Source organism: Nomascus leucogenys, chromosome 7b (assembly GCF_006542625.1).
Source record: "Nomascus leucogenys isolate Asia chromosome 7b, Asia_NLE_v1, whole genome shotgun sequence".
Classification (NCBI taxonomy): Eukaryota; Metazoa; Chordata; class Mammalia; order Primates; family Hylobatidae; genus Nomascus; species Nomascus leucogenys.
The window spans coordinates 103,232,624-103,257,924 of record NC_044387.1 but is presented as its reverse complement, the minus strand read 5'-3'; the positions used below and the strand labels follow the sequence as shown (position 1 = coordinate 103,257,924).

The window sequence follows — 25,301 nt, the reverse complement described above, 5'->3', positions numbered from 1 at the left end:
TTTCCTTCACTCTGGTCACGGTTACACCTGCTGGCTTTATAACTCATGGCTAAACTCTACATGTATAGCTATTCTATCGCCCAAAGCAATAGTGAAAAGCACAGAGGAGCAGCTCTGTCTGCACAGGGCTGCTTTACTGAGTGTGGGAAACATGAAGGGGGATCCCATCATGTTTGCTATGGTGATTTTTCCACACAGCTACCCTGACACTTCTATCTAAAATTTTTTTTCTTATTGTGTATACTTAAGGTATACAACATGATGTTATAAAATACATATATAGGCCAGGCGCAGTGGCTTACGCCTGTAATCCCAGCACTTTTGGGAGACCAAGGTGGGAGGATCCCTTGAGGCCAGGAGTTGGAGACCAGCCTGGCCAACATGGTGAAACCGTATCTCTACTAAAAATACAAAAATTAGCCGGGCATGGTGGTGCGTGCCTGTACTTCTAGCTACCTGGTAGGCTGAGGCAGGAGAATCCCTTGAACCCAGGAGGCAGAGGTTGCAGTGAACCGAGATTGTGTGACTGCACTCCAACCTAGGCAACAGAGTGGGATTCTGTCTCAAAAAAACAACAATAAAAACCCACAAAATACATATATAGTAAAATAGTTACTATGATGGAAAAAATTAATAAACATATTCATCGTCTCACATAGTTACCCATTCCTCAGCCCCACACTGTCCTTGGCCCCATCTGGTGACAAGTACAACTATAATCTGCCCATTTAGCAAAAATCCTGAATATAACACACCATTTTTTTTTTTTTTTTGAGACACAGTCTTGCTTTGTCACCAGGCTGGAGTGCAGTGCCATGATCTCAGCTCACTGCCACCTCTGCCTCCTGGGTTCAAGCGATCCTCCTGCCTCACCCTCCTGAGTAGCTGGGACTACAGGTGCATGCCACCACGCCCAGCTAATTTTTTGTATTTTTAGTAGAGACAGGGTTTCACCATGTTGGCCACCATGTCACCATGTTGGCTCGATCTCTTGACCTCATGATCCACCCTCCTTGGCCTCCCAAAGTGCTGGGATTACACACGTGAGCCACCACACCCAGCCTGACAAGGGATTCTTAACCAAAATATCTAAAAAGTTGAAACAACTCAGTAGGAGAAAATCCCAAGTAATCCAATTAAAAATGGGCAATCAATCTGACTAGACATTTCTCAAAGGAAGACATACAAATGGCCAACAGGTATATGAAAAATGTCTAATATCACTAATCATCAGAGAAATGCAAATCAAAACTACAATAAGATATTAACTCACCCCAGTTAAAATAGCTTTTATTCAAAAGACAGGCAATAATAAATGCTGGAGAGGATGTGGAGAAAGGGGAACACACCTGTACACTGTTGGTTGGAATGTAAATTAGTACAGCCACTATGGACAACAGTAGGGAGGTTCCTCAAAAAACTAAACATAGAACGACCATGTGATCTAGCAATCTCCCTGATAGGTATATATTCAAAAGAAAGGAGATCAGTATGTCGAAGAGATATGTGTACTCCCAGGTTTACTGCAGCACTATTCAAAATAGACAAGACATGGAGTGGACCTAAGTGCCCACTAATGGATGAATGGATAAAGAAAATGTGGGGTATATACACAATGGAATATTATTCAGCCACAAAAAAGAATGAAATCCTGTCATTTGCAACAACACGGATGGAGCTAGAGGATACTATGTCAAGTGAAAAAAAGTGAGGCACAGAAAAACAAATATGTCATGTTCTTACTTATATGTGGGAGTTTGGAAGAAAAAGTAAACTCATGGAAATAGAGAGTAGAATGATGGTTACCAGAAGCTAGGAAGGGTAGTTGGTCGGGAAGGGAAGGGTGGACAGAAAAAGGGAATAGTTAATGGATACAAAAATACAGTTAGATAGAAGGAATAAGACCTAGTATTTGGGAGCACAATAGGGTGACTATAGTTAATAATAATTTATTGTATATTTCAAAATGACTAAAACAGTGGAATTATAATGTTTCTAATACAAAGAAATGATAAATATTTGAGGTTTTGGATATTCTAATTACCCTGATTTGATTACTACACATTGCTTGTTTGTTTTAAAATATCACATGTACCCCATAAATATGTATAACTGTTATGTATTCCCATTAATTAAACATAAAAGATAATATATTTGCTAGTCTTTAAGTGGAAGTTGGTCACCATAAAGGTCTTCATCCTTGTCATTTTCACATTGAGTAGGCTGAGAGGAAGAAAGAGGAGGGGTTGGTCTTGCTGTCTCAGGGTTGGCAGATATGGAAGAGGTGGAGGAGGTGGAAGAGGAGGCGGGAGAGGCAGGCACACTAGGTGTAACTTTATGGAAATGCGTTGTAACTTCTGCCTGACATTTTTGCTTTTTCATTTCTCTAAAAATATTTGCATATGATGCCAATCATTTTTCCACCATGTGTTTTAGTTTCATTGCCTATATCATAGAAGGGTCTATGTTGTAAAAGAAGTCAAAAGTAATCTTGAATAATCAAAACCCTTCTGCCAGATCATCTAATGCCAATTTGTTTTCTGGTACTGCCTCATTGTCTGGCGCTGGTTCGGACGCACTCATCTCCATCGTCGTTGTCTGTTAATTCCTCTAGTGTGGTGTTTATTCACTCTTGAATTTCTCCTACATCTGTATCTTAAAACTTTTTTTTGGAGAGGCCAAGGTGGGTGGATCACCTGAGGTCAGGAGTTCGAGACCAGCCTGGCCAACATGGTGAAACACCATCTCTACTAAAAATACGAAAAAATTAGCTGGGTGTGGTGGCACGTGCCTGTAATCTCAGCTCTGGAGGCTGAGGCAGGAGAATTGCTTGAACCCAGGAGGCAAAGGTTGCAGTGAGCCGAGATTGTGCCATGCCACTGCACTCTAGCCTGGGTGACAGAGTGAGACTCCATCTCAAAAAAAAAAAAAAAAAAAAAGCAAAAAAAAAAAAAACACTTTTTTTGTGTGTGTGTATTTTGTTTTTATTTTTCAAGATGCATATCTTGCAACCCTTCACTCTCTAGCTTTTTTTTTTTTTTTTTTCCATATCCACAATTTCTTTCTTGATTTCCTTGACTGGCTCTGTTGTAAAATCTGTGAAGTCATGCACAACATCTGGACACAGTTTTCTTCAGCAGGAATTTCTTGTTGTGGGCTTGATGGCTTTCATGGCTCTGACCCTAACAATGATGGCATCTTCAATGGTGTGGCCCTTCCAGACTTTCATGATGTTCTCTTTTGGGGTTCTCTTCCATAGCATTGACAATCCTTTCCATAGAGTTGCAGTGTGTAATGAGCCTTATGGTTCTTATGACCCCCTGATCTAGAGACTAAATTGGAGATACTGTGTTTGAGGGCAAGTAGACCACTTTGACACCTTTGGTGTTGAACTCATGAGGTTCTGCGTGTCCGGGGAGCATTGTCCAAAGGAACTTTAAAAAACAATCCCTTACTGCAAAGGTACTTCTTGACTTTGGGGACAAAGTAATCCAAAAAAATTGTTCTTGTTGTCCAGGCCTTCTTACTGTATAACCAAAAAACTGGCATCTGTGTCTGTCTTTTCCCTTCAAGTCTTGGGGTTTGCAGTTTTATAGATAAGGGCAGTGCTGTTTTCATAAACTCAACTATATTTGCCTAAAACAATAGAGTTAGCCTATCCCTTCTTGCCTTAAATCCTGTACTTGCTTCTCTTCCTTACTAATAAATATCCGTTGTGGCAATTTTGCTTGCAGAATAGGGCACTTTTGTCTGCATTCAAAACTGATTCAGGGCCAGACGTGGTGGCTCATGCCTGTAATCTCAGCACTTTGGAAGGCTGAGGTGAGCGGATCACTTGAGGCCAGGAGTTCAAGACCAGCCCCCAACATAGTGACACCCTGTCTCTACCAAAAAATACAAAAATTAGCTGGATGTGGTGTCATGCACCTGTAGCTGGGACTCCAGCTACTCAGGAGGCTGAGGCACGAGAATCGCTTGAACCAGGAGAGGCTGCAGTGAGCTGAGATCACCACTGCACTCCACCCTGGGCGACAGAGCGAGCTCTGTCTCAAAAAAACAAAAAACAAAAAACCTGATTCATTCAGGTATCTCTTCTCCTCAGAGATTATCTTAATGGCATCTGGGAACTCATCTGCTGCCTCTTGGTCAACAGAAGCTGCTTCTCCTGTTATCTTGACATTTTAAAAGCCAAACCTCTCTCCAAAATTATCAAACCATCCTTTGCTGGCATTAAATTCTCCACCTTTATTTATTATTTTTTTTGAGATGGAGTCTCACTCTGTCACCCAGGCTGGAGTGCAGTGGTGTGATCTTGGCTCACTTCAACCTCCACCTCCCAGGTTCAAGTGATTCTCCTGCCTCAGGCTCCTGAGTAGCTGGGATTACAGGGGCACCTGCCACCACTGCCAGTTAATTTGTGTGTTTTTAGTAGACATGGGGTTTCACTATGTTGGCCAGGCTTGTCTTGAACTCCTGGCCTCAGGTGATCTGCCCACCTTGGCCTCCCAAAGTGCTGGGATTACAGGCGTGAGCCACCATGCCCAACCAAATTCTCCACCTTTAGATCCTTCACCTTCCTTGTCATTTAACTCATCATCTAATGACTTTGCTTTTCCCCCAGTTATATTAGAGCCTATAGGTATGCCAACTTTATAGCAATCCTGCACCCACAGAAAAGCTGCATTTTCTATATGAGACAAAAAAGGCATTTCACAAAAAGTGCAAGGTTTTCATGCCTTCTGGTGTAGCTGCAGGGACAACTTCACGATTTCCTTTCCTTTTTTTTTTTTTTTTTTTTTTTTTTAAAGCATGGTCTGAATGCTGGATTCATTTATCTTGAAATGGTGGCAACCACAGCCGCAAACCTGAATGTACAGTACATATCAAAGCAATTCAACTTTTTCTTATAATGTCATGATTTTTAATTGCTTCTTGGGAGAACTTCCAGCATTACTAGTGGCACTTCATATGAGTCCCATGGTCTTATTCGAGGTTCATGGTATTGCATTAAACACAACAAAATATGCATGAGAACCACAAGAGATCACTTTTTACTGCGATGCACAATTTACTGGTCAGATGAGCTGCCCACTTAGAGATGATCAGCGTCACACGGCATTTTAAGCGGACATTCACAACACTTGAGCTCTGCCACAACAGCAACAGGAGGTGGCTACAAGATTATCACAGTAGTACGGTATTACTGCAGGTAATTTTATGCAGTTATGATTTAATATTGCATCTTTACGTTTGTTTACATTTCTCTTGACTATGAGTGGTGCCAAGTACAGTCTGTGTTTGTCTGTTTAACTTTTTATAATATATTTGTGTATACTTTAAGGTAGTAAATGATGAAATAGACTACTACACGTACTTTATGCATTCATGACATTCCTAACTTTTTCTTATTTTTTAAGACATTTCTAGGCTACACAGTTTGTCTGCAAGTTTTTTTGAACTGTCACAAATCTCCAAACATGTTTTCAATGCTTACTGTAAAAGATTCATATAGAAGTGGAGCCAAACAGTTCAAACTTGTGTTGTTCAAGGGTCAATGGTACATTCCCAACAGTGTGCAGGTGTTCCTTTTCCCCCATACCCTCCCCAAACTTGTTATTTCTTGTCTTTTTGATAATGGCTATTCTAACAGGTGTGAGGTGATATGTCATAATGGTTTTGATCTCTATAATCATTAGTGTTGCTGAGAAGCTTTTTGTATAGCTGTTGTCCATTTTTATATCAACTTTGGAGAAATTTGTAAATCGGGTTATATGGGATTTTTTGCTATTAAGTTGTACAAGTTCTTTATAAATCTTGAACCTTAACCCCTCATCTGTTATATAGTTAGCAAATATATTTTTTTCTAATCTGTAAATTGCCTTTTCATTTTGTTGATTGTATCCTTTGCTATGCAGAAGTTTTTTTGTTTGATATAGTCCCATTTATTCATTTTTACTTTTGGAGCCTGGATTTTACTGTGGTATTCAATAAATCATTGCCAAGGCTTTTACCCTATGCATACTTCTGGGAGTTTTATGGTTTCAGGCCTTACCTTTAGGTCTTTTATCCATTTTGAGCTTTTTTGTGTATGGTGTGAGATAAGAGTCCAGTTTCATTCTCTTGCATGTGGAAATTCAGTTTTCCCAGTACTATTTATTGAAGAGATTATTGTTTCCCTACTGTGTCTTTTTGGTACCCTTTTTGAAAATTAGTTGGCCATATGTGTTTAGATTTATTTCTGGGCTCTCCATTCTGTTCCACTGGTTTATGTGTTTGTTTTTATGCCAGTACCATACTGTGTTGGTTACTATAGCTTTGTAATATAAATTTAAATCAGGAAGTGTGATGTCTCCAACTTTTTTTTTTTTTCAGAATGGCTTTGGCTATTTGGAGTTTTTTTGCAGTTCTGTATGAATTTTAGGATTGTTTTTTTCTATTTCTATGAGGAATGTTGTTGGGATTTTGGTTGTGATGTATTGAATCCACATGTTGCTTGAGGTAGCATAGACATTTAACAACATCAGTTCTTCTGGTCCATGAGCATGGAATATCTTTCATCATTATTTCATAGGTCTCAGTGTACAGATTTATTGCCTCCTGGGTTAATTTATTCCTATATTTTATGGTATTGTAAATGGGATGGTTTTTAAATTTCTTTAAAAAAATCTTAATTAACTATTTTCCTTTTATCTTTCTTTTTCCTCTTTAGATGAGCATCATGATCTATGGTTTTTAAATTTCTTTTCAGCTAAGTTGTTACTTGTGTATAGAAATGCCATGTATTTTTCCATTTTGATTTTGTATTTTGCAACTTTATTGAATTTATTCATTATATTTAACAGTTTTTCGTGGAATCTTTGGGATTTTCTACATATAGAATCATGTAATCTGCAGATAGAGATAAGTTTACTTCTTACTTTCTAATTCAGATAGATTTTATCTCTTTTTCTTGTCTAATTGCTCTTGACAGGACTTTCAGTACTATGTTGAATAGGGTGGTGAGAATGGGCATCCCTTCCTTGTACCAGGTCTTAGAGGAAAAGTTTTCAGTTTCTCCCCTTATGATGTTAGCTGTGGGTTTTTGTAAATGGTATTTATTATGTTGAGGAACTTTCTTTCTATACCTAAACTGTTAAGAATTTTTATCAAGAAGGAATGTTAAACTTTGTCAAATGCTTTTTCTGTGTCAATTGTGTGGTTTTTATGTTTTAGTCTATTAATGTGATGTATCTCATTGATTGATCTGCATGTGTTAAACCAACCTTGCCTGCCAGCAATCAATCCCACTTGATCATAATGTTTAATCTTTTTGATGTGTTGTTGAATTTGATTTGCTAATATTTTATTGAGTTCCTGGACACTTCTAAGATGCTGACTTTTATGATCTAGAAAAATCTTTTCTTTATCTTAATCACAGTACAGGGCACATCAACAGACGAGCTTTTTTTTTTTTTTTTCACTTTCTCCATTACTGTTGTTCTTTGGCCATAAGGGGAGACATGAACCCAATATTATCCTTTTCCAGATATTTTGATTTAGAAAACAAACAAACAAATATGTGTGTGTGTGTCTGACACATAAAATTAGGACCTTTCGAGACTGCCACTAACATATCACTAAAGAATTTATTGCTAAAGATATTCTGAAAAGCAATTTATATATTTAGTGTGTTCAGGAGTTTGTAATGTGCATTCCTCACAGGGTTACCTGGTTCATAAGGTTCTTGGGAAAGGGATTTGCCAGAACTTATACTTGGAAACTGTTGGCAGCCTGCCTGTCTAGTGCAGAAACATTTTATTTCTATGAACCATTTAGTGTTTTAAATGTCTATACTGAGTCCATATTTTATAATAGCAGCAACAAACCTGAAATTGAATTGTCTCTGAAATTGTGTCTACATAAGAAAATGAAAGCTGCAATAGAAAGTCATAAATGAAAAAATTATCTCCTGACCATTTTTGAAAGAATGAGACATATTCTGCTCAGTGTAAAAGTGGTTATTAAAGTTATTTTGAAAAATTTTATTTATACAATGTATTTTAGAATTTACTGGAGCCTTTTGGGAGAGAGAAAAGTTATACATGACAGTGTCACAGAAAAATATTATCCAAATCCAGAAAGTAAATTTTTGTAAAATAAACTGTAGATCTAAGACTTCTGGCTTGTCAATACTGTGGACCTAATGTTTTGAAAACTCTCCTCTAAAGAACTACAAATGCTAGTAAAAAGGGAACAAATATTTTCTAAAATGTAAACCTGAGTGCTCAAGAAAGCATTGCCCAGAGAAATATCTAGAAATGATAACCAGAGCTGCTAGCACATGGTCTGAAGCAGCCATAGGTGAGCGTCCCTGGAGAACAGGGACCTGGGTTTAACTTTCATGCAGGCACAAGGAATGGGGCCCCAGGCCTACTGTTGACAGAAGGTAAGAACTGAGATCCCTGCAGAAATCTGAGAACTGTGAAAGGCAGTAACCTCGAAGAGAAAGATCAGCATAAATCCACAGTCCCAGCTCAAGGATACCAGTTTATGTGCATTTCTTGGCTTGGGAACACCACTACCATGTATTTGCCTTCACAGACTCACTGACAGAACCATTTGATTTTCCTCCTCAGGAAGAAGATAACTGTGCTCAGAAGGAAAGACCAAGTTACAAAAATAAATAGAAAGCAAAGAAATTTATAAACTTTCGGCAAAGTCTAAAAAGCACTAACTATGTCAAAGAACAAACTCAATAATAGCTAATTCGAGGGTGTAAAAACAGTGTTGTAACTAAACTACTGGAAAAATGACACATAAGGTTTTGGGAGTTTTAAAATGTGTTTTTAAATCCTAATGATGTTTGGGAAACGAGTAAGCATATTGATTAACTCTTGGTTTTCAGTCAAATATACATTTAGAAAATGTAAGGGTAATTCCTAAAAGAATAAAAGAGAACATAGAACTTTAAAATGAGTTGAAAAATAAAAGGGAGGGATGATGAAAATGGTTCATTTGCTAGGGGATGAGAAAGGAAAAAATAAGAAGCAAAGTATGGAAAGAAGCACAAAAACAAGATTGCAGAAATCCAATACATCAGTAATTCTAACAAATATAAATGGATATAGTATCAGTTAAAACTTGTGTTTTAAAGATTCTTGCTGTATTCTGTTATAAGAGAGATACCTACTGATATGGAAAAGTCAAAAATAAACAATCAAAAAGGGCAACCAAACATCTACTATCCAAAAACAAAACAAAACAAAACAAAACAAAATGGAACAAACCTTGTGGGCTATAACAATATCTGGCATCTTGGTGTTGAAGGCAAAAGGTATTATTGGGGATTTAAAAAATAGTTAAATGGAGGCCCAGTGTGGTGGCTCATGCCTGTAATCCCAGTACTTTGGAAAGCTGAGGCGGGCGGATCACTTGAGGTCAAGAGCTGGAGACCAGCCTGGGCAACATGGCGAAACCCTATCTCTACTAAAAATAAAAAAAATTAAAAAAAAATTAGCCAGGCTTGGTGGCCTGGGCCTGTAATCCCAGTTACTTAGGAGGCTGCAGGAGAATCCTTTGAACCCGGGAGGCAGAGGTTGTGCTGAGCCAAGATAGCGCCATTGCACTGCAGCCTGGGCAACAAAAGTAAACCTTCATCTCAAAAAAAAAACCAAAAAAAAAACTAAACAAACAGAAAACATCTATGCCTCACAAGCAGAGAGTACACATAATGTTTAGGCATACATGTAACATGTTAGGGTCACAAAGGAAATACCAATACAAAAACTTTTTAAAATTAATATTACTTTAATTGATAAATCATAATTGTATTATATTTATAGAGTACAATGATACTTTGGTATATGTATACAATGTAGAATGATTGAATCAAGCTAGTTAACAAATACATCATCTCACTCAACATTTTTTGTGGTAATACAATTGAACTTTCCTCAGATATTTTGAAGTGTACATTATTATTGACTATAGTCACTCTGCTGTACAGTAGATCTGAAAACTTATTCCTCCTGTCTAGCTAAAACTTTGTACCTTTTGACCAGCAACACTCCATTCTCTCTCCCACTCAGCCTCTAGTAAACCATTCAGCCTCTGGTAACCACCATTCTACTCTCTGCTGCTATGAGTTCAACTATTTTTAGATCCTACATGTAAGTAAGAACATGCAATATTTGTTTTTCTGTGCCTGGCTTATGCCACTTAGCATATTGTCCTCTAGATTAATCCATGTTGTCCCAAGTGACAGAATTTCATTCTTTTTTTTTTTTTTGAGACGGAGTCTCACTCCATCACCCAGGCTGAAGTGCAGTGGTGCGATCTTTGCTCACTGCAAGCTCCGCCTCCCGGGTTCACGCCATTCTCCTGCCTCAGCCTGCTGAGTAGCTGGGTCTACAGGTACCCGCCACCACGCCCAGCTAATTTTTTTGTATTTTTAGTAGAGACAGGGTTTCATCGTGTTAGCCAGGATGGAGGAGTTTCATTCTTTTTTAAAGGTTGATTAGTATTCTGTTGTGTATACATATACTATATTTTCTTTATCCGTTCATCTGTTGATGGACACTAGTCGATTCCATATCTTGGCTATTGGAAATAATGTTGCAATGAATATAGGAATACAGATATTCCTTTGACATATTGATTTCAATTTTTTTGGATATGCTCCCAGAAGTGAGATTGCTGGATGACACGGTAGTTCTGTGTCCAGAATTGGTGGGTTCTTGGTCTCACTGACTTCAAGAATGAGGCCACGGACCCTCGCGGTGAGTGTTATAGTTCTTAAAGGTGATGTGTCCGGAGTTTGTTTCTTCTGATGTTTGGACATGTTCGGAGTTTCTTCCTTCTGGTGGGTTTGTGGTCTCGCTGGCTTCAGGAGTGAAGCTGCAGACCTTCACGGTGAGTGTTACAGCTCTTAAGGCAGCATGTCTGGAGTTGTTCATTCCTCCCCGTGGGTTCATGGTCTCGCTGGCCTCAAGAGTGAAGCTGCAGACCTTTGCAGTGAATGTTACAGCTCATAAAGGCTGTGCGAACCCAAAGACTGAGCAGCAGCAAGATTGATTGCAAAGAGCAAAAGAACAAAGCTTCCACCATGTGGAAGGGTACCCCAGCAGGTTGCCACTGCTGGTTTGGGCAGCCTGCTTTTATTCCCTTATCTGGTCCCACCCACATCCTGCTGATTGGTCCACTTTACAGAGAGCTGATTGGTCTGTTTTACAGAGAGCTGATTGGTCCGTTTTGACAGGGTGCTGATTGGTGTGTTTACAATCCCTGAGCTAGACACAAAAGTTCTCCAAGTCCCCACTAGATTAGCTAGACACAGGCACTGATTGGTGCATTTATAAACCTTGAGCTAGACACAGAGTGCTGACTGGTGTATTTACAAACCTTGAGCTAGACACAGAGTGTAGATTGGTGTATTTACAATCCCTTAGCTAGACATAAATGTTCTCCAAGTCCCCACCAGATTAACCAGATACAGAGTGCTGATTGGTGCATTCACAAACCGTGAGCCAGACACAGAGTGCTGACTGGTGCATTTAGAAACCTTGAGCTAGACACAGAGTGCTGATTGGTGTATCTACAATCCCTTAGCTAGACATAAAGGTTCTCCAAGTCCCCACTAGACTCAGGAGCCCAGCTGGCTTCACCTAGTGGATCCCGCACCGGGGCCGCAGTGGAGCTGCCTGCCAGTCCCCTGCCATGTGCCCGCACTGCTCAGCCCTTGGGCGGTCGATGGAACTGGGCACCGTGGAGCAGGGGGTGGTGCTTGTCGGGGAGCCTCCACCGCGCAGCAGCCCGTGGCGTGGGGGAGGCTTGGGCATGGCGGGCCGCAGGTCTCGAGCCCTGCCCTGCGGGGAGGCAGCTGAGGCCTGGCAATGCCGGCGGGCTGGCACTGCCGGGGGACCCGGCGCAGCCTCCGCAGCTGCTGGCCTGGGTGCTAAGCTCCTCACTGCCCAGGGCCCCCGGTGCTGGCTGGCCGCTCCCAGTGCGGGGCCTGCCAAGCCCATGCCCACCCGGGACTCGCGCTGGCCCGCAAGCACGGTTCGCAGCCCCAGTTCCTGCCTGCACCTCTCCCTCCACAACTCCCTGCAAGCAGAGGGATCTGGCTCTGACCTCGGCCAGCCCAGAGAGGGGTTCCCATAGTGCAGCAGTGGGCTGAAGGGCTCCTCAAGCGTGGCCAGAGTGGGTGCCAAGGTGGAGGAGGTGCCGAGAGCAAGCGAGGGCTGCCAGCACACTGTCACCTCTCAGTTCTGTGTTCAGATTTTTGAGGACTCTCCATACCATTTTCCATAATGACTGTACTAATCTTTATTCCCGCCAACAATGGGGTACAAAGGTTCCCTTTTCTCTACATTCTCATCAACACTTACCTTTCTTCTTTTTGATAAGAGCCATTCTAACAGGTGGGAGTGGTATCTCATTGTAGTTTTAATTTGCATTTCCCTGATGATTAGTGATGTTGAGCATTTTTTTTTTTCATTAGCCTGATGGCCACTTTTATGTCTTCTTTTGAGAAGTGTCTGTTCAGGTTCTTTGTCCATTTTGTAATTGGGTTATTTGTTTTCATGCCATTGAGTAGTTTGAATTCCTTATATATTTTGGATACTAACCTTCATCCCATATATAATTTGCAAATATTTTTTCCCACTCTGTGGGTTGTCTCATCACTTTGTTAGTTGTTTTCTTGTGCAGAAGCTTTTTAGTTTGATGCAATCTTGTCTATCTTTGCTTTTGTTGCCTGAATATTTGGGGTCCTATCCAAATAAATCCTTGCCCAGACCAATGTCATGGAGCCTTTCTCTTATGTTTTTTTCTAGTAGTTTTACAGTTTCAGGTCTTATATTTTAAGTCTTCATTTTAAGTTGACTTCTATGCGTGTGTGAGATAGGGATCTAATTTTATTCTTTTGCATGTGGAAATCCAGTTTTCCCAGCACCATTTACTGAAGAGATGATCCTTTGCCCGTTGTATTTTTTTGATTCCCTTGTCAGAAATTAGTTAACCAGCTGGGTGCAGTGGCTCACACCCGTAATCCCAGCACTTTGGGAGGCTGAGGCAGGCAGATCACCTGAGGTCAGGAGTTTGAGATCAGCAAGCCTGGCCAACATGGTAAAATCTCATCCCTACTAAAAATACCAAAATTAGCTGGGTGCGGTGGTGGGCACCTGTAATCCCAGCTACTCGGGAGGCTGAAGTATGAGAATCACTTGAACCCAGGAGGCGGAGGTTGCAGTTAGCTGAGATCATGCCAGTGCACTCCAGCCTGGGCGACAGGGTGAGACTCTCTCAAAAAAAAAAAAAAAAGTTCGTTGATTATCTGAGTTTGGATTTATTTTGGGACTCCATATTTGATTTCACTGGGCTATGTGTCTGTTTTTATGCCAGTATCAGACTGTGTTGGTTACTATAACTTTGTAATATAAATTTAAATCAGGAAGTGTCATGTGTTCAACTTATTTTTTTCAGAATTGCTTTGGCTGTTTGGGTTTTTTTTTTGTGGTTCCATGTGAATTTTAGGATTTTTTTCCTATTTCTGTGAAAAATGATACTGGAATTTCAGTAGAGAGCAAAACATTTGTTATCATATTGACTGCATTCTCTTACCTCAGTACAATAATTTGAAATTAATACAAAATAGGCAACAAAGGATTATATTTCTAAAGATTAAAAAAACTTCTAAAAAGAATCCAAAAATTATAACAATGATAATTACTAACAGTAGTTGAGCTTTTATGATGTGCCAGACATTCTTCCGTGCGTTTTACATGTTTAGCTCATTTAATCCTCATAGCGACCCCAAGTAAGAACTACCATTGTGTCCACTTTACGGATAATGAAACTGAGGAACAGTGTGATTCTGCCCAGAGGCAGAACACATCTTTTTTAACACAACCCCAAACTGCTTCTTCACTTAGAAAATAATATGTAACTGAGGCTGGGGGTGTGGCTCCCGCCTGTAATTCCAGCACTTTGGGAGGCTGAGGCGGGAGGATCATGAGGTCAGGAGTTTGAGAGCAACCTGACCAACATGGTGAAACCCTGTCTCTACTAAAAATACAAAAATCAGCCGGGCGTGGTGGCGTGCACCTGTAATCCCAGCTACTCAGGAGGCTGAGGCAGGAGAATTGCCTGAACCTGGGAGACAAAAGTTGCAGTGAGCCAAGATTGTGCCACTGCACTCCAGCCTAGGTGACAGAGCGAGACTCTGTCTCAAAAAAAAAAAAAAAAAAAAAGAAAAAAAGAAAAAAGAAAGTAATATGTAACTGAATGATCATGAAAATTATAATATGCAGAGCACATCAAAAGTGTAGGAAGTACATAGCCATAAAAAAGAACAAAACCACGTACTTTGCAGCAACATGGATACAGCTGGAGGCCATAATACTAGGTGAATTAACACAGGAACAGAAAACCAAATACCTCATGCTCTCATTTGTAAGTGGGAGCTAAACTTTGAGCACACATGGACATAAATGTGGAAACAACAGACACTGTGGACTACTAGAGCAGGCAGGGAAGTAGGGGACGCGAACTAAAAAACTCCCTGTTGGATACTATGCCACAACCTGGATGGTGACAGGATCCACACCCCAAACCTCAGCATCAGGCAATCTACCCATGTAACAAACCTGCCATGTACCCCTTGTATCTAAAATAAAAGCTGAAATTTTTTTTTAAAAAGTGTAGTAAGTGGGAGATGTAGAATCTTAGATGCTTATGTCTTAGTAAAAAAGAAAAGACTGAGAAGTAATGACATAAACACTCAACAGAGTAAACCCCAAAATAGTAGATACAAGGAATTAATAGAAAGCATAAATTGATGAAATGATAGAGAAGATTGTAAAGCCTAAAGCTGATCGACTGTAAAAACAAATAAAATGGAATGACTTGCAAGCAAGATTGAGTAGACCCCCAGTCTCTTCTCCCATGATATAGTGAATCTTGTCTCTGGAGGAGGAACTGAGCTCCTTTTTAGAAGATCTATCTTTAAGGAGACAAGGAAAGTTCAGGGACAGCCCCTCCCTGTGCTTTGAGGGAGAAAGAGGAGCGAGACAGGAGGGCAGGAGAAGGTCAGAGAGATCTTAGTGCTGAGGCCGTTGCTGAAGCCTTCCAGTCTCCTCCAGTTCAAAGTACTCTGCAGGCCAGAGCGCCATATGTTCAGGTATCTTTTTCTGAGCCCCAACAATGGTCGGCTGTGACATCCAGGAAGGCTCTGAAGAGGACGTGGCATTCACCTGGCTCTTGAAGGACAGGGAATACTTGAAAAGAAAAAGATAGACAAAGGACTCAGACAAAAGAAATAGTTCTCTTTCTCTCACGTAACACTTGGATAATTTTGCCAGTCATCCATCCCTGCCTTGAGGGAATTGAACAGAAAGCAGGCCAATTCGGAAGAAGAGATGAAAGTCCGTTGTGGAGAGCCCCTTAAGGGTCCTTGAACATGTAGGACCAGCCGGAGGATAATGGGGTGTGTAGGTGTCCATCTAAGCACCACAGCTTAGTTGAGAGCAATCTTGGAATTCCAAGCCTCAGATCCCCACAGCCCTTTCTTCTCATCCTGCCTCTGGCAATGCAGAAACAGGAAAAAATCCAGGGGAGGCACCGGCCCAGCCCCTCCAACCCAGGGACAGGCGAGAGCTGGTGGGTCAGCCTGTGTCTCCACACTGGTGCCCCTGCTCAGAGGAATTGATTTATTCATGTGAAACTATCTCCATAGCCCAAAGCAAGCTCATTTATTTATGAATAATTTGAAAAGGAAAGTAGAAATCTTTTATGGGACTACTTCAGAATATTTCATAATGTTACCTCCCAAAAACTGGGGCTTATTTGCCTGGTGAGTGACAAACGACTCTCCAGGAGAACTCAGATTTTGATCAATAGGCATTGTGTTACTTGGCACAAGTAAGACACACACGGGAAGTATTCTCCAAAGCTGTGTCTTCCCAAGGGAAAGCGACAGGAGGGTTTGATGGAGTGATGGAGAAGGGAGAGGTGCATCATGGCATGTGTATGGGGGGGCGTCCCAGTGGCCCAGACCTCCCCTCTACAGGCCACGATGGGTCACAGATTATGGTAATAAAGCTATAGCTCCTCTAGGGGAGGAGGGCTTTAGCATGGCATGAAGAAACTTCACTGGGGTTCATCTGTAAGTTGCTGGGGTCTGTCAGTTGCTGGTTCCAACCAGCAAGGCGACTGCATTCCACATAGGCTGCAGGGCAAGAGGCTGTAAAACAGGCTGCTTGCTCAGGTTGATTATTCATTTCCTAAAATCCCTGGAAACCCTCTCTGTCTGCTTACAAAAGTACAGTGAATCCTTCATTTATGTGATCAGAGTTCACAGTATCTCCACTCTGCATGCTTAGGATGACCACTCTGAACAGTGATGTTGCTTATAGAGCCAAGGTATGGAGTTCTCCCAATCTGTGCTGCTTGGTCAATGATTGGCAGTAACTTCCCCCACCAGGTTGATAGAGAACTGCAATGGGAAACTTGCCTTGAAGAACAGATTTCCCTAAGGGAATCAGTGCTAAAGAACTGGTACATTATGAACGTGTTCTTTAGCAAAGCTTGTAAAGTATTTCAGAGGCCAAGGTGTATCAGGGTGTCGACAGGTATGAAACATGTTAAAGGTCTTGAGTGGCTGATGGTCCAGATCTTGTTAGCATCTCTCCTTAGAAAGGCAAACTCAGGCCCCACCCTACACCTCGATTCCAGGTGTTGCGTATGCAGGCTAAAGTTGAAGACGTCTTGGTTTAGATATCTTTGAGAGGAAGTCATAAGTCACCCTCCTCAACCACCTAGGAATGTCTCCTAGGAGAAAGAAAGTTGAACATTGCTATTTTTTTTTACTCTGATATTAATGTTGATATGAAACAGGTCAAATATTAATAATTTTCCTTTAATATACTTGATTCTACTAGTTACACCATTTACTTATAATACCTAATGCAATGTAAATGCTATGTAAGTAGTTGTTACCCTGTATTGTTTAGGAAATAAGGCCAAGAAAAAAGTCTGTACATTTTCAGTATAGATGCAAGCATCCAGTTTTTTTCCACATATTTTTGATCCCTGGTTGGTTGAATCCATGGATGCGGGAGCCCCCGGATACAGAGGGCCAACTGTGTATTTAAATTTAAATTAAGCTCTAGTTTGCAATATTCACACTATGACAGTGTAGTAAAAATCAACACAAAGCTGGGTGCAGTGCCTCACACTTGTAATCCCAGTACTTTGAGAGGCTGAGGCGGGAGGACCAATTGAGGCTGGGAGTTTGAGACCAGCCTGGGCAACATAGTGAGACCCTGCTTTCCCCCACAAAAATCAACACAATACTTCTGATTGCATGATTGTTAAAAGTAAAGTAACACCTTAAGCCCCAGCTTATACTATGCAGCCATAAAAAATGATGAGTTCATGTCCTTTGTAGGGACATGGAAGAAGCTGGAAACCATCATTCTTAGCAAACTATCGCAAGGACAAAAAACCAAACACCACATGTTCTCACTCATAGGTGGGAATTGAACAACGAGAACCCTTGGACACAGGAAGGGGAACATCACACACCGGGGCCTGTTGTGGGGTGGGGGGAGGAGGGAAGGACAGCATTAGGAGATACACCCAATGTAAATGACGAGTTAACGGGTGCAGCACACCAACATGGCACATGTATACATATGTAACAAACCTGCACGTTGTGCACATGTACCCTAGAACTTAAAGTATAATAAAAAAATGTATATATATATTTTAGAAAGCCCCAGCTTGTTATATCTTATTTTCCTCATACAAAGTCTATTCATTAAATGGCTGAGCGGGAATAAATGTCATTCCTAATTTTAAGATCCAATGACAGGTAATTAATGAACTATACTATACATAATTTTCATATTTATAGACATCTGTCACTTTACATTTTGTTAGTCTTGCCATATGTGCTGCTTTGTTTTAATTCCAGTATTTAAGTTTATGAACATATACTGTGAAAATGTAGCTGTAACATCATCAAATTGGCTATCAGAGTCTTTCTTGCTGATCAGCTTTCTATTTTTAAAGGGTAATTGTTAAAATATTAAACTTATCCTAGAATCTTATTCCTCTTTTTAAAAAAAATTTGCTGTGCACTTTTTTAAGTTTCTTCTATCTGAACTTATTCTGTCACCCAGGCTGGAGTGCAATGGTGCGATCTTGGCTCACTGCAACCTCCGCCTTCCAACTTCAAGCAATTCTCCTGCCTCAGCCTCCCAAGTAGCTGGGATTACAGGCATGCGCCACCACGCCCGGCTAATTTTGTATTTTTACTAGAGACGGGGTTTCTCCATGTTGGTCAGACTGGTCTCAAACTGCCGACCTCGGGTGATCCACCCTTCTCTGTCTCCCAAAGTGCTGGGATTACAGGCGTGAGCCACCGTGCCCAGCCGTTAAGTTTCTTAAATTCAGTCTAAAAATATACCCCCCAGCATTGGATATATGGCTGTACTTACATAATATTTATACTTGGTATCATCATTTAACATGTGAAATGTATTAATAATTTCTAGAACTTCTGCCTGATGAGGAAGACTTTTTCGATTCCTAATCATCACTAATTTTGGTTTCACTGCTCGAGACACACTCCACAGGTTGAGAAATGCCCTTTTAGGTTCTGTCTTTCATCACTAGGTGCAGCATCCAAATTAATTATTGTGTATTTGGTCTGAATAGAGTTGTTTTTCTCATTCTGAGCTTGTCTTCAATATCACCATAGATTGGGTTTAATTCTCTAAATCCATATTGGGTTTGAATCAGCCCTGAAGGCAGTGACAGTACTAGACACATTTTTTTTTTTAAGTTTTAGCAACAAAGACAACAATCCCCAAATTATTCTTGAAAAGTCTATTTTTTGATGTAAATTAGGGAAAGGAGATTCAATCAATAGAGAGACTGAATATACAAAATGAGCCATGGCCAGACCACATATAAAATGCTTCTGTAACAACTGGCCCTAAACGGCGAAGATTTGATTAATAACTGACAGTTTCCCTAATTTTTGTCCCTGCTTCCAACACCAAATATGCCCCCCTAACCAATCACATAGGATGCTCGCCTCTAGCCAGCCCGCCTGCAGCTTCCCCAGGCCGTGGTCTCCATCAGGGCACACCTGACGCCTTCTCTTTTTTTCTTTTCTTTTTTTTTTTTTTTTGAGGCGGAGTCTCCCTCTGTCGCCCAGTCTGGAGTGCAGTGGCGCAATCTCGGCTCACTGCAAGCTCCGCCTCCCGGGTTCACGCCATTCTCCTGCCTCAGCCTCTCTGAGTAGCTGGGACTACAGGCGCCCGCCACTACGCCCGGCTAATTTTTTTTTTTTTTTTTTTTTTGTATTTTTAGTAGAGACGGGGTTTCACCGTGGTCTCGATCTCCTGACCTCGTGATCCGCCCGCCTCGGCCTCCCAAAGTGCTGGGATTACAAGCGTGAGCCACCGCGCCCGGCTGCCTTCTCTTTTTTTCTACTCTGAAGCTTTCCCACTCCTCTGCCTTCCGTTGAGTTTCTGCAACAACGCAAGTAATAGTGGGTGATTCCCTTGTTGTAGAGCAAGCTCTGAATGAACAGCTTTTCATAGTTCTCATTTGATTGGTCTTCTTTTAATTTCTACACAATCAATGCATTAAGTGTATATTGAATGTCCTCTATAAGCATTCTGGTGGAGAAGGCCTAAGATCGGCACTCAATAGAGCAGACAATCTAGCTACCCAACTGAAGGAAACAATAACTGAACAGTTTTTGAGGGAATTGTATAAAATAATGGGGCAGATTATTATAAACTGTGACTGAGTTTTGCTGCACCATGAACTTCTTTAGGGTAGACACCATGACAAAATGCTCAGACTGACTTAAACAGAAGTGGGAGGCTACCGTTTCACACAAGTAAGATGTGCAGTTGAGCATGGCCTGACCGAGAGAAGGAATTGTGTCAGCAGGATTCTCCTCTCCACAGTGCTTCTTCTAGCTTGGTTCCCTGCCAGGTGTTTATGGCAGCATCTCCTGACTTCAACTCCCAGAATCTCTGGGATTCCCCATCCTGGTTTCAAGATGCTGCAGAGGAAGCCCACTGCAAGCTTCATGTCTTTGGAGCAGCAAATTCAATAAAGAGTGCAGGTGTAATCCCAGCACTTTGGGAGGCCGAGGCGGGTGGATCATGAGGTTAGGAGATCAAAACCATCCTGGCTAACACGGTGAAACCTCGTCTCTACTAAAAATACAAAAAATTAGCCAGGTGTGGTGGCGGGCACTTGTAGTCCCAGCTACCTGGGAGGCTGAGGCAGGAGAATGGCATGAACCTGGGAGGTAGAGTTGGCAGTGAGCTGAGACCACGCCACTGCACTCCAGCCTGGGAGACAGAGCGAGACTCCACCACAAAAAAAAAAAAAAAAAAAAAAAAATAGAGTGCAGGACCCTCTTTCCCAGAGCCTCAGCTAAGTCTTCATGTCCTCTTGGCTTCACTTGGGTTAAATTCCCATCCCTAACACAGTCACGTGGCAAAGGAGATGGGAAACGGTCATTGGCTTGAGCCAATGTGAACTTACTCTTGTCCCATGAAGGAAGGCACTAGTCATATCTCTTTATGCTCCAAAATTTAGCCCAGTGCTCTCAATAAATGACTCTTTTTTATGATATGAAAGAAAACCAGGAAGGGTTGGTTTGGTGGGAAGATGAACTCAGAGCTTTGGTAGGGAAGGAGTGAGACCCCAAGGCTTAGGTTGGGGACAATAGGTAGATGCAATTGAGAGCTCTCACTGTAATATTCTCTGGAATCCTTGAACTTCAGAAGTGGCCCACAGGGCCTAATTGGAAGATTGTGGGCCCTTCTTACTTGAAGACCAGATAGTGAGATAGTACCTTATAAGACAACATCTGTCCTCCTCAGGATCTGCTCCACCTCCACTCCCAGCCACAAGATTCATAATTAAGGTCAGATGTCAGCACAACCTAACAGGGAAAGCAGAGCCTGCTAAGGGAGAAGAGGGATTCTACACCCAAGCAGCTCAGAACCTGGCTGATGTGTACTGGCAAGAACTGGTGAGTATGCCTGGGAGTGAATCTCCATGGTGCTGGACCAAAGGGTTGGAATATAAAACTGGATAAGAGAGTTTCTCCATAAGGGGGCACTCCCCTATCACTCAGAATTAGCTACCTGGCAAGGGTCCCAGGATGCAGGTCTCATACACTGCTTGGATAAGTCTTGGAAACTTGGAGAAAGTGTTGGCCTACATAAAATGAAGTAAAGATGGCAGAACTGCCAGGACTGACTGTGGAGAAAAGAATCAAGAGGCTTGGAGAAGTGGACATGCTAGAATAGGTCTCCCACGGGAGGTCAGTTGACCATGCTCCTGGGGAGAACACTGCATGTATGCAGGTGATAAGAAATGCACTGGTGAGTTTGGAGTCCTAATTAGGGAAAATGAGTCAGGATGGTGGGACCAGGAGAAAGCAAAAAACCGGATAAGCTGTAAGTTTGCCTTTCTTCATGGTCCAGGACGCAGAGCCATCCTGTGCAAATAACTCACAATCTTCCTGCACCCAGCTATCACCAGACCCTCGGCTGATAGAAAAATGCAAGTCAGCTCACTGTGACCTTGGCATTATCAGTACCACACAAAGCCCTCTTCGGCACACAGCACAAGCACCATCCTATAAAATCCCTAGCTAGCTTTTGTCTCCTTGCAGTTAGCTCCTCTCTTGCTGACTTGCCCATTGCTTTCTTGAAACATATTTTCCTACTTTTTCCAATAAGTCTGCCTTTCTTTACCTAAAACTATCTCGATAAATTCTTTTTACCATCTGTGCCACCAGCCCTAGGTAGTTGCTACCCATGACAGTGAGGACACCAGCACATTGGGAAACTCAGTGGCAACTGTCTTCTGCAGGTTGAGGCTGACAAGAGATGACACTACAGAACTGGTCACACAGTAGCAGAGGCCAGCAGCACTTAATCATCAGAAGCTAGATGGCATAATAAGGACAGTAAATCTGGAATGACAGTTGGGGGAGATCTAGGGAGGTGTTTCTAGGGGAAACATAAGTGGGCAGGCAACAAGGGCATTGTTTATAGGGTACCCTAAAAATCTTAGTGCAGTTTTAAGCTCTAAAGAGAGATCAAGAATGGATGATCAGTTTAAAATAACTAAAAGTATAATTGGATTGTTTATAACACAAAGGATAAATGCAACAAGGAATGGAGAACCAATTTTATGTGATGTGATTAGTACTCACTGCATGCCTGTATCAAAACATTTCATGTACCCCATAAATATATACACCTACTGTGTACCCATAAAAGTTAAACAAAAAATTAAAGAATGGATGAAAAGGAGGCTAAAGTCGGCCATTCCTAGTGGGAAATTATACCTTCTTGCCCAGTTTCAAGACCTAAGCCAGTGCTCAGACCCAGAATTCATTGAGTAAAGAAAGATCCATACGGGTCCATGAGGAAGGATCCGTACATGCAGGATATACAGCACAGCCTACACGGTATGGATTCCCCAGTGCTCCCAAAAGAAACTCCAGCCACCTATGTAGGTGCTATACCTTGGAAAGAAGGGAACCCCCAGATCTTACATCCAAGGCTCTTGAATAGAGCAATATCTAAGAAGTCAAATGTCACTGTGGCCTCCGTGGTAGAGAAATGCGGGTGTGAGAAAATAAATAAGGCAGTAGGCTCAGCACGGCCATGGGCAGCAGCGGTGGTGGTGGTAGAGGTGGAGATAGAGTCCTGGATAGGAGGACTGGGTGTTGTTCCTGTGCAGTGCAGGCCAGAGTGATGATTGTGACATTTGGAATGATACAGCATTGATAGAAGCTTATGATAAAGCCATGCTTCATTTAAGCCACCATTCACAAGAATGACATTTATGAAACTTCAGATAACCAAATGTCACACCTAAAAGAAAAGCCAAGGAGCATAAGAGCCAAAAATAGAATATGAAACTCCCTTGAAACACAGGAAAGCTGGTGGCGCATGTTCTGCCGTTAGGTCAGAAGACAGCTGCCCTCACCCAGCTACATCACTGCTTCAGTTGATTGTATTTTTTATTATTATTATTATTATTATTATTATTATTATTATTATTATTTTGAGACAGCATCTTGCTCTGTCACCCAGGTTGGAGTGCAGTGGCACCATCACAGCTCACTGCAGCCTCCACCTCTCAGGCCCAACTGATCCTCCTGCCTCAGCCTCCCAAGTAGCTGGGACTTAATTTTTATTTTTCATAGAGATAGGTTTCTCACTACATTGCCCAGGCTGGTCTTGAACTCCTGGGCTCAAGCGGTTCTCCCGCCTCAGCCTCCCAAAGTGCTGGGATTACGGGCGTGAGCCACCATAGCCTGAGCCACTTAGGTTGATTTTAAGGGAAAAACCCGTGTTGCAGAGTACACTGGATTTGGAAATGGAGAAGAGCAAAATCTGCCTGATCTACTACTTTCCCCAACCTCTGAAGTAGCCAATAATATAGAATAGAACACTCAAAAGAATGAAAGTCAAGTTCCAATGGATGAAAATGAGAACTCCAGGTCTCCTGGAAATAAACCAAATAACATCAAATCAAAGCTACTGCATGAAACTCTTTTCTCCTCCTGCCACCCCCATGCCAGGGTCAGGACTGAGACCAGGAAAGCCAGGTCTATAATTCAATGTTCCTCCACCAGCACCCCATTTCCTGTCCTGCTGGCTGCCTCCATTTCCCTCTGGACCATCAATAATTCCTCCACTCCCACCTCTCGTATGTCCAGAGTCTCTTAATGAAGCTTTGCTTTGGAAAGTGTGATCATCTCTCGGTACCTAACTGGCTATCATACTGGCTATTATATGGTGTGATGGTTAATATTAGATGTCAACTTGATTGGATTGAAGGATGCCTAGATAGCTGGTAAAGTATTGTTTCTGGGTGTGTCTGTGAGGGTGTTGCTAGAGGAGACTGACATTTGAGTCGGTGGGCAGGGAGAGGAAGACTCACCCTCATTGTGGGTGGGCACCATCCGATCAGATGCCGGTGACGCAGGCAGAAGGGGGTGGGATAACCTTGCCTGCTGAGTCCTCTGGCTGCCTTCCTTCTCCTGTGCTGAGTGCTTCCTCCTACTTCTCCTGCCCTTGGACATTAGACTCCAGGTTCTTTGGACTCTGGGACTTGCATAGTGCTTTGCTGGGGGCTCTTGGGTCTTTGGCCACAGACTTTCAGTCTGCATAAGGCTGCATAATCAGCCTACCTGGTTTGAGGCTTTCAGACTCGGACTGAGCCACTACCAGCTTTTCTCTTCCCCAGCTAGAAGACAGCTTATCATGGGACTTCACCTTGTGATTGTGTGAGCCAATTCTCCCTGATAAACTCTTAGGAAGAACTGACTCACACAGTCACACACACAATATATGATATGTAGATGACGTATATATAATATTAACATAAACGGTGTGTGTGTGTATCTATATATATATACGTATATATATACGTCTGTATATATATATACGTATATATATACGTGTGTATGTGTGTATATATATATATAGCCCATGTATATACATATACATATATCCTAACAGTTCTGTCCTTCTGGAGAACCTTGACTAATACATATGAGGGTTTTTTTGTGTGTTTGTTTGTTTTTCGAGATGGGTGGTGCAATCTAGGCTCACTACAACCTTCGCCTCCTGGGCTCAAGCGATTCTCCTGCCTCAGCCTCCCAAGTAGCTGGGATTACAGGCATGCACCACCATGCCTGGCTAATTGTTGTATTTTTAGTAGAGGTGGAGTTTCATCATGTTGCTCAGGCTGGTCTTGAACTCCTGGCCTCAAGTGATCTGCCCACCTCAGCCTCCCAAAGTGATGGGATTACAGGCATGAGCCACCATGCCAGGCATGAGGCACCACATCCAGTGAGTTTCAAAATAAAAATAAGAAAGGTGCTCACATGTCAATTAAGGAGTAATTCTGCCATCATTATAAAAGTGAATCTTACTTTTGCATAACTTTTATGGTTTGTGGAAAACAAATGTTTTACAATATTTAAAAAATCGAATTGTTGAAAAGTTGAAAAGTTAATGCAAAACAACATTAAGGGGATTTTGATGCCAAAACTATTAGATACAAAATTGATCTACATCCACCCCAGAATTCTCATGGTGTCAAAGTATCATCTCACCAAAGACTTGCTGGTTGGTTGTGTGGGCAAAACATACGTTTACAATGAAGAGACCCTTAGGATCTGATAACATTGCATCACCAGGAGTCAGACAACCAGACATGCTTTTTCATTTGTCATGTAGTGTGCACCTACG

At 41.7% G+C, this 25,301-nt stretch overlaps 1 pseudogene; it reads left to right on the top strand.

Annotated features, from left to right (window-relative positions):
- The first annotated feature begins 16,359 nt into the window (after nucleotides 1-16,359).
- LOC115835876 lies at nucleotides 16,360-23,846 on the top strand (annotated as a pseudogene).
- The last annotated feature ends 1,455 nt before the right edge of the window (nucleotides 23,847-25,301 follow it).